Source organism: Uloborus diversus, chromosome 3 (genome assembly GCF_026930045.1).
Source record: "Uloborus diversus isolate 005 chromosome 3, Udiv.v.3.1, whole genome shotgun sequence".
Taxonomy (NCBI): Eukaryota; Metazoa; Arthropoda; class Arachnida; order Araneae; family Uloboridae; genus Uloborus; species Uloborus diversus.
In genome coordinates, this window is record NC_072733.1 from 156,074,703 (window position 1) to 156,088,772 (window position 14,070).

Genomic DNA, 14,070 nt, shown 5'->3' on the forward strand with positions numbered 1-14,070 from the left:
ATGTCATTAATGATAAACATTTGCTCAAACCATTTCATTCCAAAAATAATTTCCATGGTTTTAAAGCGCGGTATCGACTCCAGAATGTCGTGCTAGGTGATAATAAGGTTTTAAAATGAGCTCGTGCAAGTTCTTTCTTTACACGAAGATGAAAGTTCATGTACTTTTAGTTTCTAAAAATGTTTTCTTTATTGCGAAAATTTATGTCACAGATTTTCAGTCTAAGATTAGGAGATATTTCTTCTTGCCTATTTTTGCTTGAAAGTATGTACATATCCTGACAATTCAGTTATGTATTGTTCGTTCATGCATTTAGGTTGCAGGATTTTTAGGAAATAACCAAAAAATATTGAAATTGATTAATTCAAAACTTTTGTTCATTTTGACTTGGTTGCTACTCTCTTGGAATCTTTTGCGCAAGATGTTGATATCCTTACACATCAGACATCACGTGAATGATCTTTTGACCTGATCCGGAATTTCTATGTCCACTGTAAAAAAAATGTGTTAGTTTATCTGTATAACTGGGTGTAATGTTACTCGAATTTTGAAGTCTGTAGCATCATTGTGTTAAAAACTCAAATTGTTGGAGGACACTTGCACTATAGTTTCAATAGAATTCAAAGCGCATGCGCAAAGATCAGAATCGGCACAGATCAGGTAAACTCTTATTTTAGCGAAACGAAAACCGTCATTGGTAGCCGAGCGGTTAAAGCGACCTTTTCTGTCAGTTTCGCGTCGCGTGTTTGGAGCCCACTCAGGTCATTTCCTCTCTTTGTGCAATAAAAATGTCTTTTTGTACCTTAAAATAAATAATTGGTGTATGTTGGTTGAGGGGGGGGGTAAAGAGAATGAACTTAATAAATCGTTCAAGAACGTCCGACGAAAGCTTATATTTTACTAATGTGTAACCTCTCAAGCACTTTCTCTGTAAGCATACATAAAATTATCGTGTAACTTTACGCAGAAATTAGTGAAACGTTACGCTATAGTTACATTACCATGGTGCAACCTTCCACAACTGATGTGTAACTTTATACCAGTTATATCAGTTAAGTTACTCCAGAGCAATGGAGGCAGCTAAGTTGCCACTGATTTTGTGGCGTAAAGTTACAACATTTTTTACAGTGTCACTGAGAAGTTAACGTCTCGACTAGATGTGTAATCTCGTCAAAATATATTAGTTTGGTCTATGACTTTGATATGCTAAACAAAACTTTCTAGACAAACAACATTCAGTTAAAAACCAGGGGATGTAAGTGAGCTTTCTTAAGTTTTGAGTAAAACACGTGCAAAGTTTAATCTAGTGAAAGGATTTGATTTAATATTTTTTAAACTCACGCAGTGCAGCAGCACTGCCTAGCTGCAACTACCAGGGGCTACTGCTACCGTCTCTTGCCCTGAACGATTAGAGTTATTTTTATCGTTTAGACTGGCTATCTGATTATTTAAATTTTGGCACTTATACCTCTAGGTGCTTCAGTTATTCTAATTGATTTTATTTTAGTTATGAAAAAAAACAATGAAGTATTAAAATGAAGTCGAAGTTTTCTTTGGAATAAAAAATACAATGACTAAAATAATATTTAATGTAAAAATGGTCTACAGATCTAAACACGATATGCACCTCTCATTCCTTCAGTAAATACGTGGTATCAGTAAGTTCACGAGTAGATCAAAATAGGACATTGATTCACTGTACAATTGCTCCTATGAATGTAAATATAAGTATAAGTGTAAAAATAAATAAATAAAGTTTTTAAATATTTATTTTCAATTCACTATAATCAGCTACAAAATAATAAAAAGAATCAGGACAAAATAGATGTACAGGTTTGTTATAAAATAACGTGAGGTGTTTAGAACCCTCTAGCGAGTGAAGTATTGGGCGAAACAATGCCAAATTTCATGGGCATACACAGTAGACCAAGGGATTGCGATTTCTGAAAGAAAAATGTGTACCAGAAATCGTCACCAAGGGAAATTTTGGCGTTGAAAAGATGCATTATTGTCAATATTGAAGAATTAAATGCTAACTGACAAAATATATGCATCAATTTTATTCGCAAAATATACCTTTTACCAACAAATGAGGAGCAATATGACCAACATTGAGGTACTTTCCACGTACTGCATACCAAACACAATATTTTCCACACATTCAGGGAGGGGAGGATTAATTTCTCCTACCTGTAATCTTATTCGAGTTTTCGAAGTTGCGATATCGGGGAATATGCCGTAGAGACACAGCGCCATTATGAAATCTCCATGGCGAAACGTCACAAGGTGAAAAGTTGGGTGACCACACCGTAGGAAATGCATGACTAATAAAACTGCTATCAAATAAATGTTGCCGCCATACACTCAGTAGCTAAAGCCCAATGTGGGGTGGTGCACCATGTTACATGAATATTATTAAGAAAGATATCCTTGCTGCCGCGCCGAAATTTCTTCCTGACGATTTTTGGTAAAATTCTTCTCTTGTTACAATTTGAAATTTCTTGTTGGTTTCATTAAGCCTCATTTTCAAGCAACAACCATTTTTAGTAAAAAACGTGATGTGTGCTGCCTTTTTTGGCATTTAATTCTTCAGCATTCGCAAATAATACACTTTTGCGGCGCCAAAATTCCCCCTGGTGGTGACTTTTGGTAGAACTTTCCTTTTATTGCAGAAAACAAAATCCCATAGTCTGCTATGTACGCCTATGAAATTTGGTAATGTTTCGTGCAATACTTCTTTTGCTAGAGAGCTCTGAACACCTTACGTTATTTTATAACCACCCTGTATTAAGGCTAATGTGAATACCTACACTTTCCCGTTACGATCAAATTTTATTAGGGTACAATACATAATAAAAACATTCACATTTTCTCTTAAAAACAGATGTAATGCATAGTTCCACAGAGTGCGCGTTATAGTTATTTGTGGTGTTTAAACAAATATGAACGAACATCGTTATTTCAAGTTAAAATATTTAGGTATGGATTTTTTACCTTCGAAGCTAATAGTACTTTAGATGAAACGATTATCACTGAAATTTGACAAATGAATTCAAAGAAATGACAGAATGAGTTTTCAAATCTTCGAAAAGATATAGCTTTTATGTAAAGTGTGAAATAGGCGCAAAAAGAAAGATAATTTCGTAAACATAAAATGCACAAAATTCGAAAACTGCTAATATTTGGTTGCTTACTCTTTATGTTGTCAGGAACTCGGAGCCGATCGAAGGCATGATGCGTTCGTTCGTAACAGTAGATTTAAGATTTTAATTAAGTAGTTGTTCAAGAACTGCGTCAAAAGATATTTCGACAGCTCATGGATCAAACATCAAAAATGAAGAATTTCATAACGGAGAGTCATATACATAAATATTTACTCAGAACTGTATACAGATTCATATTTACAGAGGGTACTGTAAAAAGTTTTGTGTAAACTTACTCGATTAAATCGGTGGCAGCTTAGTTGCCTCCACTGCGCTAGAGTAACTTAACTGACATAACTGGTGCATGGGCGCCCATAAGCTTTAGGGTGTGGGGGGCTCAGATATTTTCTCCGTGGTTTAGCAGGATATTTTCCCCATAGAAGCTGATTTCAATACTGATTAGAGTTATTAAAGTTTGACATTTTTAATAACTTATTCATTATAGGCGGGAGATGAAGTGATTTTACATTTTGGGAAAGAAAAAAGTACTAAAAGCAAAGAAGTTCTAACTTCTAAGGGGGTTTGAGCCCCCACTTGCCCCCTCCCCATATGGGTGTCTATGAACTGGTGTAAGGTTACACCATGGTAATGTAACTATAGCGTAACATCCTACTAATGTCTGCATAATGTTACATCAGAATTTTCTGTAAGCTTACAGATTAACTGCTTGAAAGGTTACACATTAGCAAAAATTAAGCATTCGTATGACTTTCTTGAACGTGTACTCATTTTTAATTGTAAGAAAAATTATACTTCGAGTAAGCTGTTCGATGGTTTAAATTGTCTAGATATATTAAATGATCAAAGTAATATTTTTTTTTCCTTACGTATTAAATTGAAAGTACAAATACAAATTAGTAGTATAAAACATTATCATCATAGATCCTTCTTTACCACTCTTATTTTTTATTATTCTTTTATTCATTATTTATCAAGTTCATGCTTTCTCAAGTAATATACACGAACTATTTATTTATTTTAATATGCAAATAAGACATTTTTTGCATTAAGAAAGGAAATAACCTAAGTGGTGTCCGATCCCACAATGTGAATCTCACAGACGAGTCGCAAAGCAAGAACTTTTACCGCTCGGCTAGAAAGGAAGATTTTCGTTTCGGTAATAAAGTTGACCTGCTCTGCGCCGATTCTGATCTTTTCGAATTCGCTTTGAATTCTACTGAAACCGTAGGTCAAGGTTCCTCCAACAATTTGAGTTTTTAAAACAACGATGGTACACATTTCAGAATTCGTGAATCATTACACCCTGGTGACCTTACTCATTTTTTTACTGCGAAAAATATACAGGACTGGTTGGGGAACTCTCTCAACATTGAATCCAGTTGAAATTTTATGTGCCATCTCGATCGATGGCTCATTTTGAGGCCGATTCAAACATGTTACAGGGAAGTGAAAATCATCAGCGACTGTAAAACTGGAGACTTAAAGCCATACCGTGTTTAAATGGTGTTTGAAAATAAAGATCATAACCATTACTAATGTGTTTGTATGTGAATGCATATGGCAAGTCAAGTATCAGTTGAGTTTTATGGAAGTGTTGACTCTTCAAGGCATGTAACTTTTCTTTTTTTAAACTGAGAAGCAAGTGGATTCAGTTAAAGCCGTTGGTTCAATATGATGGAAAAATTAAAGAGGTAGGGGGACTAAAACGAAGCCACTATGACTAAAACGATTAACTTAAAAAGCTTCTTTTTTTTTGAAATGATGTCTCTGAACTAACAGCCATTAAATAATAAATATTAGTCATATGTTAAACCAGTTGCTATATTTTTTTTTTCTTTTAGGAAGAACAAGAGATCATGCATAACAGTGAAACATCAAATATGTGTTTGAAAAACGTATCTAATAATAGCAGGTAAGATTCAAAACAATAATGACTTTTCGTTAACTACATACACTTAGAGCAGGGATTCCCAACCTTTGGGTGTCAAAGCACTTCTTATAGGGTCGCAAAATCAATTTTATTTTTAAATAAGTACCTCGGTATCTCGTGCACATACTTTTGACATTTCTATTTTAATTTAAATATGAAACCCAAACACAGTGGTACAACAGCGCATGAGGATCAATGCTTACTGTAACCATCTCAGGTTTCCTGACTAAGGTCTCTGGAGTGCAAGGCAGATGTACCGGTTAACAGAGTCCCTAATGAGGCTAACACTGAAAAAAAATGCCAAAAAATGAGCCAAACTAAAAAAAAAAGAAGAAGAATCTTTATTTTTAATGTAAAATCATATCAAACCACATTTGATAAACTTAAAAACCTTATCCAAAATTCCATATATATTACAGTAGAAAATAGAACAATCAATCGTCATATTCTTGGGAATTTTAGTTATTCTGAAATGAAAAATGGGGGAGGAGAGTCTTATGGGTCCATAAGGCCTTATTTGATGGGACAACCTTATATTTATATAATTATCAAGGAATATAAGTAGGGTAAGTGGTCTGTTTCCCCCTCCCTTGGAAATTAGTTGTGTAGACACACTGTTTAGCCGAAAATTGTACGTGTACATGTTTAGTGTTTAAGCATTTGTTATAATTCGTTATTTCCATCATTAATGATACTCCCACTTTCAATCGCTGGAACTTCCCATTTTTGTTTTTAATTTTTCCTATCTTTTCTCGTGGTTTTGTAAAAAAATATTATATGTTTCGAGAGGCAAGATCTTTTCTCAAAAAATAATCATCATGTTCCTGGTCATCTTTTTTACAAGAATTCGAGTAAAAGAATCGGAGTTGAAAAAAAAAATTTGTTAACTCAGAATAATTTTTATTATCTGCATTTGTAACATTTACTTTTTAAAGAAATTTTGATTATGAGTTATATACATCTTGTTTCGATTGTAAATGTTTAACTAAACGACTGGACTCACTTTTTCATTTATAAGCTAGTGTCCTACGCAAAAATAAAATTTAAAAAAAAAAATCTAACGTAATTAAACAAAAAATTTGAGAATCTCTCGCAATTTAACAATAAAATTCTGGAAAGGTTAATAACTACCAGAACAACTTATATTTCCGAAACGATATTTAAATTTTATGAGTTTAATAAGCTATTGTTTATCTTTAAGTAAAATTGGCACTTTTCAATATACTTGTTTAGTTAGTTCAAGTACTAGCTTCGTTTTTTTTTAACCTTAATAGATCGCAATGTAATGTTTTCGTTAACTGAAATATACACCTATAGAATTTACGGTATAGGAATGCTATAATTTGTAAGTTTAAAAAGTGAGCAAAACAATGAAAAAAATTTGATCGTATTGCTATTTATGTATACTACATTTTTATTATATATGAGAAATATTTATTGTCACTTATTTGAAATTTTCTCTTTGCATCAAATTTAATGTGTTCTCTGAAAATATTAACTTTTTCTGTACTTGGTAACAAGTTAAATGCAGGTGTTTTATTTATTATAAAGGACAGAGAGTGCCATTCACAATGTTTGCACATCAAAATCATAAATTTTTGCATTCAAAAATCAAAAAAAAAAAAAAAAAAACCCCAGCAGTCACAAATTTTTCGCAAAGATTGTAAAACATTGTACCTACCTTATCTAATTAATTATATATGACATAGAAGAATGACAAAATTAGTTTTTCATGTTTTTAAAGCACCGTTAAAAATATCCCTTTTTTTGCAATAGTTCTGTTTATAATTGCTTGTGAAACGTGCTGAAACTATGTTAATCGTGTTACAGAAAAAGAACCTTTTTTCAGGAAACAGAAAACTTAGATTAAGAAATTGTGGCATAACTGCGGCGCAATATTAAACCCATCCACTTCAACGAAAAAGATAAAGTGCGGATATTTTTCCTTTTGATACGAAGTTATCTTTCAAAATTACTTTTTTTTCGGCTTAGAACATTTTTAGGAGTTAAAATTAAACATGATTTCTCTTTCTTTCTTTCCGTAAAACTATTTTTCTGACTTATTTTTCAATTATTTTTAAAATGAAAGATATTTTTCTATTTTTTGCTGGTGAGTTTTATCAAAACCTGACACACTTTAGACTTATATCTCTTGATTTTTTTTAAAACTTCATACTGTACTTTCTTAACCATTGAAAATTTATGAGATAGCTCATTATTTTTTGTTTACATCGTTTCAGTAACGTTATTGTGCAGTCACTGATGCATATTATCTTAAAATTTATGATGGATCTGCTATCGCATTTAATTACAATAATTAAGTTATGTAATATGTGAAAACAGAAAAATGTGTAACAATGTGTTTTTCCTGATTTAAGCCACAATCTCGCATTGCCAGAATTTACACGTAACATTTAAACGTTTCATACACGTTTTCAGATGATTTTCACAACGCGGATAACCAATTTAAAACGTTTATGAAACGAAATGTAAGGATTGTTTCTAGATAATCTTTGCGATGGCTTGCCCATTACCATAATCCAAGTATAAACGTGAATGCACTGTAAAAAAAATTCAGAAACGTTCCTGCAAAATAATGAGCTGCTAATGCGCATAATTTCTGCCAGTAACATACCTTGCAAAAAACAGGAATGTTTTCCGCTAAAACTCAGTGACCTTCCTGAAATTTTCCTGGGAGTCCTCGAGATGAATTCAGAAATCTTCTTGCTTAAACCCATTCGTGTCTCTGGAACTTTCGGAGTAAACTTAGATAGGTGTTATATAATAGCTTGACACCTTCTTGATTGATGAAGAAAGTTCAAAAATCAATATTGCAAACATGGCAAAATCTAAGGCAGAATAGCTGAAACTGGATATATTTCCCACGCATGCATCAAAGACTAAACTAATGACCTAATCCATAATTTGATAATGTTGTTTGCTAGCATGTGGTAGATGTTTCTTTATTTAGCTTATTGGACCAGCATTTGGACTGGTGTTATCAAAGCACATAGCACAAATACTGCCATAAGGACATTGCCATAGTTTTTAGTGGCAGCGAATACAGCCGCAGCCTGAGCTTTATATGTTAAAGCTATGGGTTCTTCAGAGCTGTATAAAATTCAGAAATAATTGTCCCAGAAACTTGGTGACGGATCAAGTTTCTCCTTTTCAGTACGATTATAGACCCTTTTTCCATCATAATTACAATTCACTAAATTTGCTCTTAATTTTTGGAGCAATTAAGTAAGTTTTTTCTACCACAAGTTAATGATTTAAATTGATTTTTATTTGAAAGAGTCAAGTCTATCCTTAGGAATTAAAAAAAGCCTTCAATTGTAGTAAAAATTATTCATAATGTTTCAAAACTGAAGTAAAAATACATATTTTAAAGATTTTATAAACAGTAGTTAATACATTCCATGATCGAACACAAAGTAGCTCATCTGTGTTTTGCAGTTTCTGTTTTACAGTCTAGTAGTGCCTTATGTGACTTAAAATGGGAAACTGAAGTAATATTAAATGTATTTTTATTATGTTATCATAAAATTACAATTCCTAAGTGTTACAGATATTAATATGCACATTCCCATCTGTACATTCCCATCGTTGAGCTACTTCTAAATATTGCTAGATCCTGCAAACATTTTGCCTGTTTTTTTTCATTAAAAGGAACCAAGTTGGGGTGAGAATAGTATATTTTCATACCTCAAAATATGTCTCTTATATATATATATATATATATATTATATATATATAAATATATTTTATATATATATATATATATATATATATATATATATATATATATATATATATATATATATATATATATATATATATATATATATATATTAGGGTGGTCCTTATTTATATAGGAAAATTTTTTTCTCGGAATTCAGCAAGTGACGCCCCCTAGTTTTATGACACTATAATAAAAAGTAACGTGTGCAAAATTTGAACTCGATCGGTCAATAATAACACGTGCCCCTAGGGCGTTGAACTTTAACACTTTTGATCATTTTCCTACAAATCTTTGAGTTTTTACTTCAGACCCAGTTCATCGTTTCTTCCAGGTTAGCAAAATATTTTTACAGTGTGGTAGCATTAAAATTGATCTTTTTAGTTACTTTATATCATCTAAGCATTTTCAATTGAATAAGAATGAAAGAATGCTTTAGAAATTTTACATTAATCACACGCTTTTCTCAATGTATCTTGATCGTGTGTATTTTTTTCCGGTAGTCTTGGACACTATGTAAAATAAATTGCTTTTGTAATTCATATTTGGTAAATTGTTTGTGAAACTCTTCGATTAATTGTGCTCCTCTTTCAGTAGCTTCATTCACAACTTTCAGCATTTTAACGATCTCTCTTCCCTTTAAATAGCTTACTTCATTTTGCCATAAATCGGGATCAAGTAAGAAAACATCTTTTGGTATTTGTAACTTATCAAGCAGTTTTATTGATTTGTAATTGACTATAAAGAGGAAAATCTTTACTAAGAAAGTATTTCAAATCATCTACCATGATATGAAATTTTTTGTACAATCATCAGACACGTCTTCTTTATCAGCAAGCATTTTTTGTAGTAATCTATTACTATCTTCAAAGTCAATTCCTTCATCCAATACAGACAAAGCTACTAGTTTATCCTCTCAATACCACAAGTGATTTATGAATTTTCCAATCGCTGCTTCAACTGCATGTTTGTTATCATTTTGTACGCAGCTAGTGTTTTTGGCAATTTATCTTTTTTAAAGGAGCCTCGATTGGGTTGCTGCGAAAAACTATATCTTCATACAGCATTTAATTGTAAAACAGCATTTAAAGGTATTCCCCTCATGTAAGGTCAATTTAAATTGTTTCCTCAATATATAAATTTTCAAGTAATAAATTTCTTTTGCCACCCATCTGGCTCAGGGATAAGCTGCAGGCTGCCGAAAGCAATCCCTCTGGGAGGGTCTTCACCAAGGAATATTATTACAAGTTAAGATAATTCTCTTAAAGGGAAAGTTCTTTCTCAGTATCCACTTCTTACGAATAATAATGTATCATCAACTTCGTCTTTAAGAGGTCTGTGTACTTGATTGAAATGTTATAAGTTCTGAATGGTGAAGATCTCTCCACAAAATGCTTAATAATGGAACATCGGGTCTGGAAGTAAGAAAGGCAAGAACTTCTTTTGAGATACACTCTGCAGTACGATTTCAAGTGCATGATCATGGCAATCCAAATGTAATATATCACCATTCGGTTTTTGCTCTAAAAAAATGCATGCACTATTTATGCGGCCGGTATTGCAAGCCATTGTATCAAACACTACAGCTGGAACAGTTAGCAATAAAGAGCAATCATCTAAGATAATCATATGCAACTGAAGAAATGTCTCAGGAATTCCGAGTAGCTATTCAACATTTGGACCTGAAGCTACCACGGTAAGCCTATCGACATTCTTTTTGCAGTTACATTTTGATGTAGCTTTGTATCCCAGTGAATAACTACAAAATCTGAATTTAAATACATAAAATTTGATTTTTCCTCTCGAAGATTTTCTCTTGCTCTCTTAAGGGATGAACATTTGATCACAAGGTCATTTGGATTTAAATTTACTGTATCTACATAGACTGTTAACAAATGAACAGCATCTTTATCCCTAAAATGGCGTTTGTCTGATCAGTGATGAATGGCGAGAAGATATCAATAATTGTCAAGCTTTTTTACGTTGTAATAGACCAGATGTAGAAAAAAGGTTCAATAAGTTAGGATAGATACTATATATAAGGATTATGTACTGAAATGAAAGAAAATTAATTTAAAGTATAGATTTTTACGTTATTCCGATCTGAAATTTATTAAAATTTATATTTTAGATGTGCAGAATATAGTATATTTTTATGTTAGAGTAATCAAGGATTTTTCGAAATTTATATTTTAAAAATTAAAAATTGCGTAAACATTCAAGTATATTTATAACTAAAGAACAGAAAATTAAAAATATAATTGTCATTTCTTATATTTATAGCATTGAAACCTAGCGACCCTATTTGTCACACCTATTACATAGTCAGGAAATTTTGCAAATCAACAACCCAAAAGCCTGGAGGAGGCAATTTGTTGTTGTCAAAGATCATTTATTAACGGCCTATGCCATTCATTAATGAACTTTAGAATTCCTAGTGTCTATCTTGGTAGAAAGAAATGTTCACATGCCACTTAGATTGGAACGAGCTCGGAAAAGCATTATATCTGACCTATGGGCATTGGTGTAACATGTGCCCTCTGTAACATGTAAAATTTTATAGAATGAAAGTAAATAATGGTCAGTCTGGAAGTAGCAGCATATATTGAGGTTCAAAATTACTGTAAATATGAAACGTAAGAATATTTTTATACAAAAATAAGAAAATCTGCAATTTTTTCTTCAAAACTCAAAAATGAGGGCCCTAGGGGCACGTGTTAATATTCATGGATTGACTTAAAATTTTGCAAGGATCATTTATTTGTATGATGGAACAAATTGAGGGGGCGTCGCATAAAATATCAACTACTTCAAAAATAAGGACCACCCTAATATATATATATATATATATATATATATATATATATATATATATATATGTGTGTGTGTGTGTGTGTGTGTGTGTGTGTGTGTGTGTATGCACAGGTAGTCATCAAAATTATGGAAACACTCTGTGACAAGTATGTTGGAAATGACTACTCTGCTGTAAATGTTCGGTAAATAAAGGTTCTGACTGCAATCACTTACACTGGTTAATCCAGATGGTGATTGGGTTCTGTGGTCACCTTTGCTGCTGTTGTTTGCATTTTAGACCTTATATTCCGTTACAATACCCGTCGGTTTCTTTCACTGAGCTTTTTCCCTCCATTTTTTTACATTGCCGAGCTTGTCGAACCGCGTTGTGTGTATGCTGTCATGACTTCGGATACTGTACCTCTAGAAACACCAAAAAGTTGAGAAATTTCAGTTGCACTTGCTCCAGTTAGACGCGCTCCAACAATTTGGCCTCTTTTAAAATTTGAGAGGTCCGACATTTCACATGCTTGAAAAAAATCCAAGTCTTCCAGAACATCTATTAAGTCACCCTGTACAACGAGAATATATACATTGATATTTATAAAATCAAACAGATACCTAATTTTATTCTTCATTACTTACAAAGATTATTTAAAATTGTCACTTTTTTTCATTGGTCTTACCGTTATTTTGATAACTACCGGTATATATATATATATATATATATATATATATATATATATATATATATATATATATATATATATATATATATATATATATTAGGGTGGTCCTTAGTTTCGAAGTTGCAAACATTTTATGCGACGCCCCCTCAATTTGTTCCATTATACAAATAAATGATCCTTGCAAAATTTTAAGTCAATCCATGAATATTAACACGTGCCCCTAGGGCCTTTGAGTTTCGAAGAAAAAATTGCGGATTTTCTCATTTTTGTGTAAAAATATTCTAACGTTTCATATTTAAAGTAATTTTGAACCTCAATAGGTGCTGCTACTTCCAGACCAACCATTCTCTCACTTTCATTCTGTAAAATTTAACATGTTACAGAGGGTACATGCACACCAACGGCATTGGGTCAGGAATACCGCTATTCTGCGCTCGTTTCAAACCAAGCGGCAGAGGAACGTTTCTTCCCACCAAGATGTGCACAAGGGATTCTACAGGCCATTAATGAATGATCTTTGACAAAACAAATTGCCTCCTCCAGGGTTTGGGGGTGTTGATTTACAAAATTCCCTGTGTATGTAATAGGTGTGGCAAATAGAGTCGCAAGGTTTCAGTGCTATAAATATAAGTAATTGCAGTTAAATTTTAATTCGCTGTTCTTTAGTTATAAACATACCTAAATGTTTATGCAATTTTTAATTTTTTAAAACATAAATTTCGAAAAATCCTCGATTACTCCTAATATAAAAATATACTGTATTTTCCATAGCTAAACTATAAATTTAAAAATATATCCAGATCGGAACAATGTAGAAATCTATACTTTAAATTATTATTTTTTTTTCTGTTTTAGTACATAGTCCTTTATTATCATCAAATTCTTGTAATTCACAAGATTTAGAAACCGAAATGGGTATCTATCCTAACCTGTTGAACTTTTGTTTTCTACAGCTGGTCTACCACAATGCAAAAAAGCTTGACAACTATTGATATCTGCTCGCCTTTTATCACTGTTAGACAAATGTCACATTAGGGATAAATATGTTGTTCATTTATTTACAGTCTATGCAGATGCAGTAAATTTAATTCCAAATGATCTAGTGATCAATCGTACATTCCTTAAGAGAGCAAGAGAAAATCTTAGAAAGGTAAAAGTAAATTTCATGAATTTAAATTTAGATTTTGTTGTTATTCACTGGAATACAAAGCTACACCAAGATGTAACTAGAAAGAGAACGCCGTCAGGATTACCGTGATAGCTTCAGGTCCTAATATTGAACAGCTACTCGGAATTCTTTAGATATTTCTTCAGTTGTATATGATATCTTAGATGATAGTTCTTTATTGCTAACTGTTTTAGCTGTAGTGTTTGATACAACGACTTGCAATATCAACCGTATAAATTGTGCATGCAATTTTTAGAGCAAAAACTGAATGGTGATATATTACATTTTTATTGCCAACATCATGCACTTGAAATCGTACTGCAGAGTGTGTCCTTAAAGAAGTTCTTCCCTTTCTTAGTTCTAGATCAGACATTCAATTATTTAAGCGCTTCAAAATTTTCTGGAAAGATCTTCACCATTCAGAACTTATAACATTTCAATCAAATACACTTACCAGTTAAATTCTTAAAGAAGAAATTGATGACATATTATTGTTCGTAAAAAGCGGAATTGAGAAAGATTACAGAGAATTCTCATAACTTGTAATAATATTTCCTGGTGAATTTCCTCCTACAAGGATATGT

The 14,070-nt window shown here is 32.2% G+C and overlaps 1 long non-coding RNA gene across 1 annotated transcript in view; it reads left to right on the plus strand.

Annotated features, from left to right (window-relative positions):
* The window catches only part of LOC129219211 (uncharacterized), a 483,500-nt gene that overhangs the window by 396,484 nt on the left and 72,946 nt on the right, over window positions 1–14,070 (plus strand). Inside the window, exon 3 of the long non-coding RNA XR_008580380.1 lies at window positions 5,006–5,076. This is a non-coding gene — a long non-coding RNA (uncharacterized LOC129219211). The remainder of the gene's footprint in view (window positions 1–5,005; window positions 5,077–14,070) is intronic.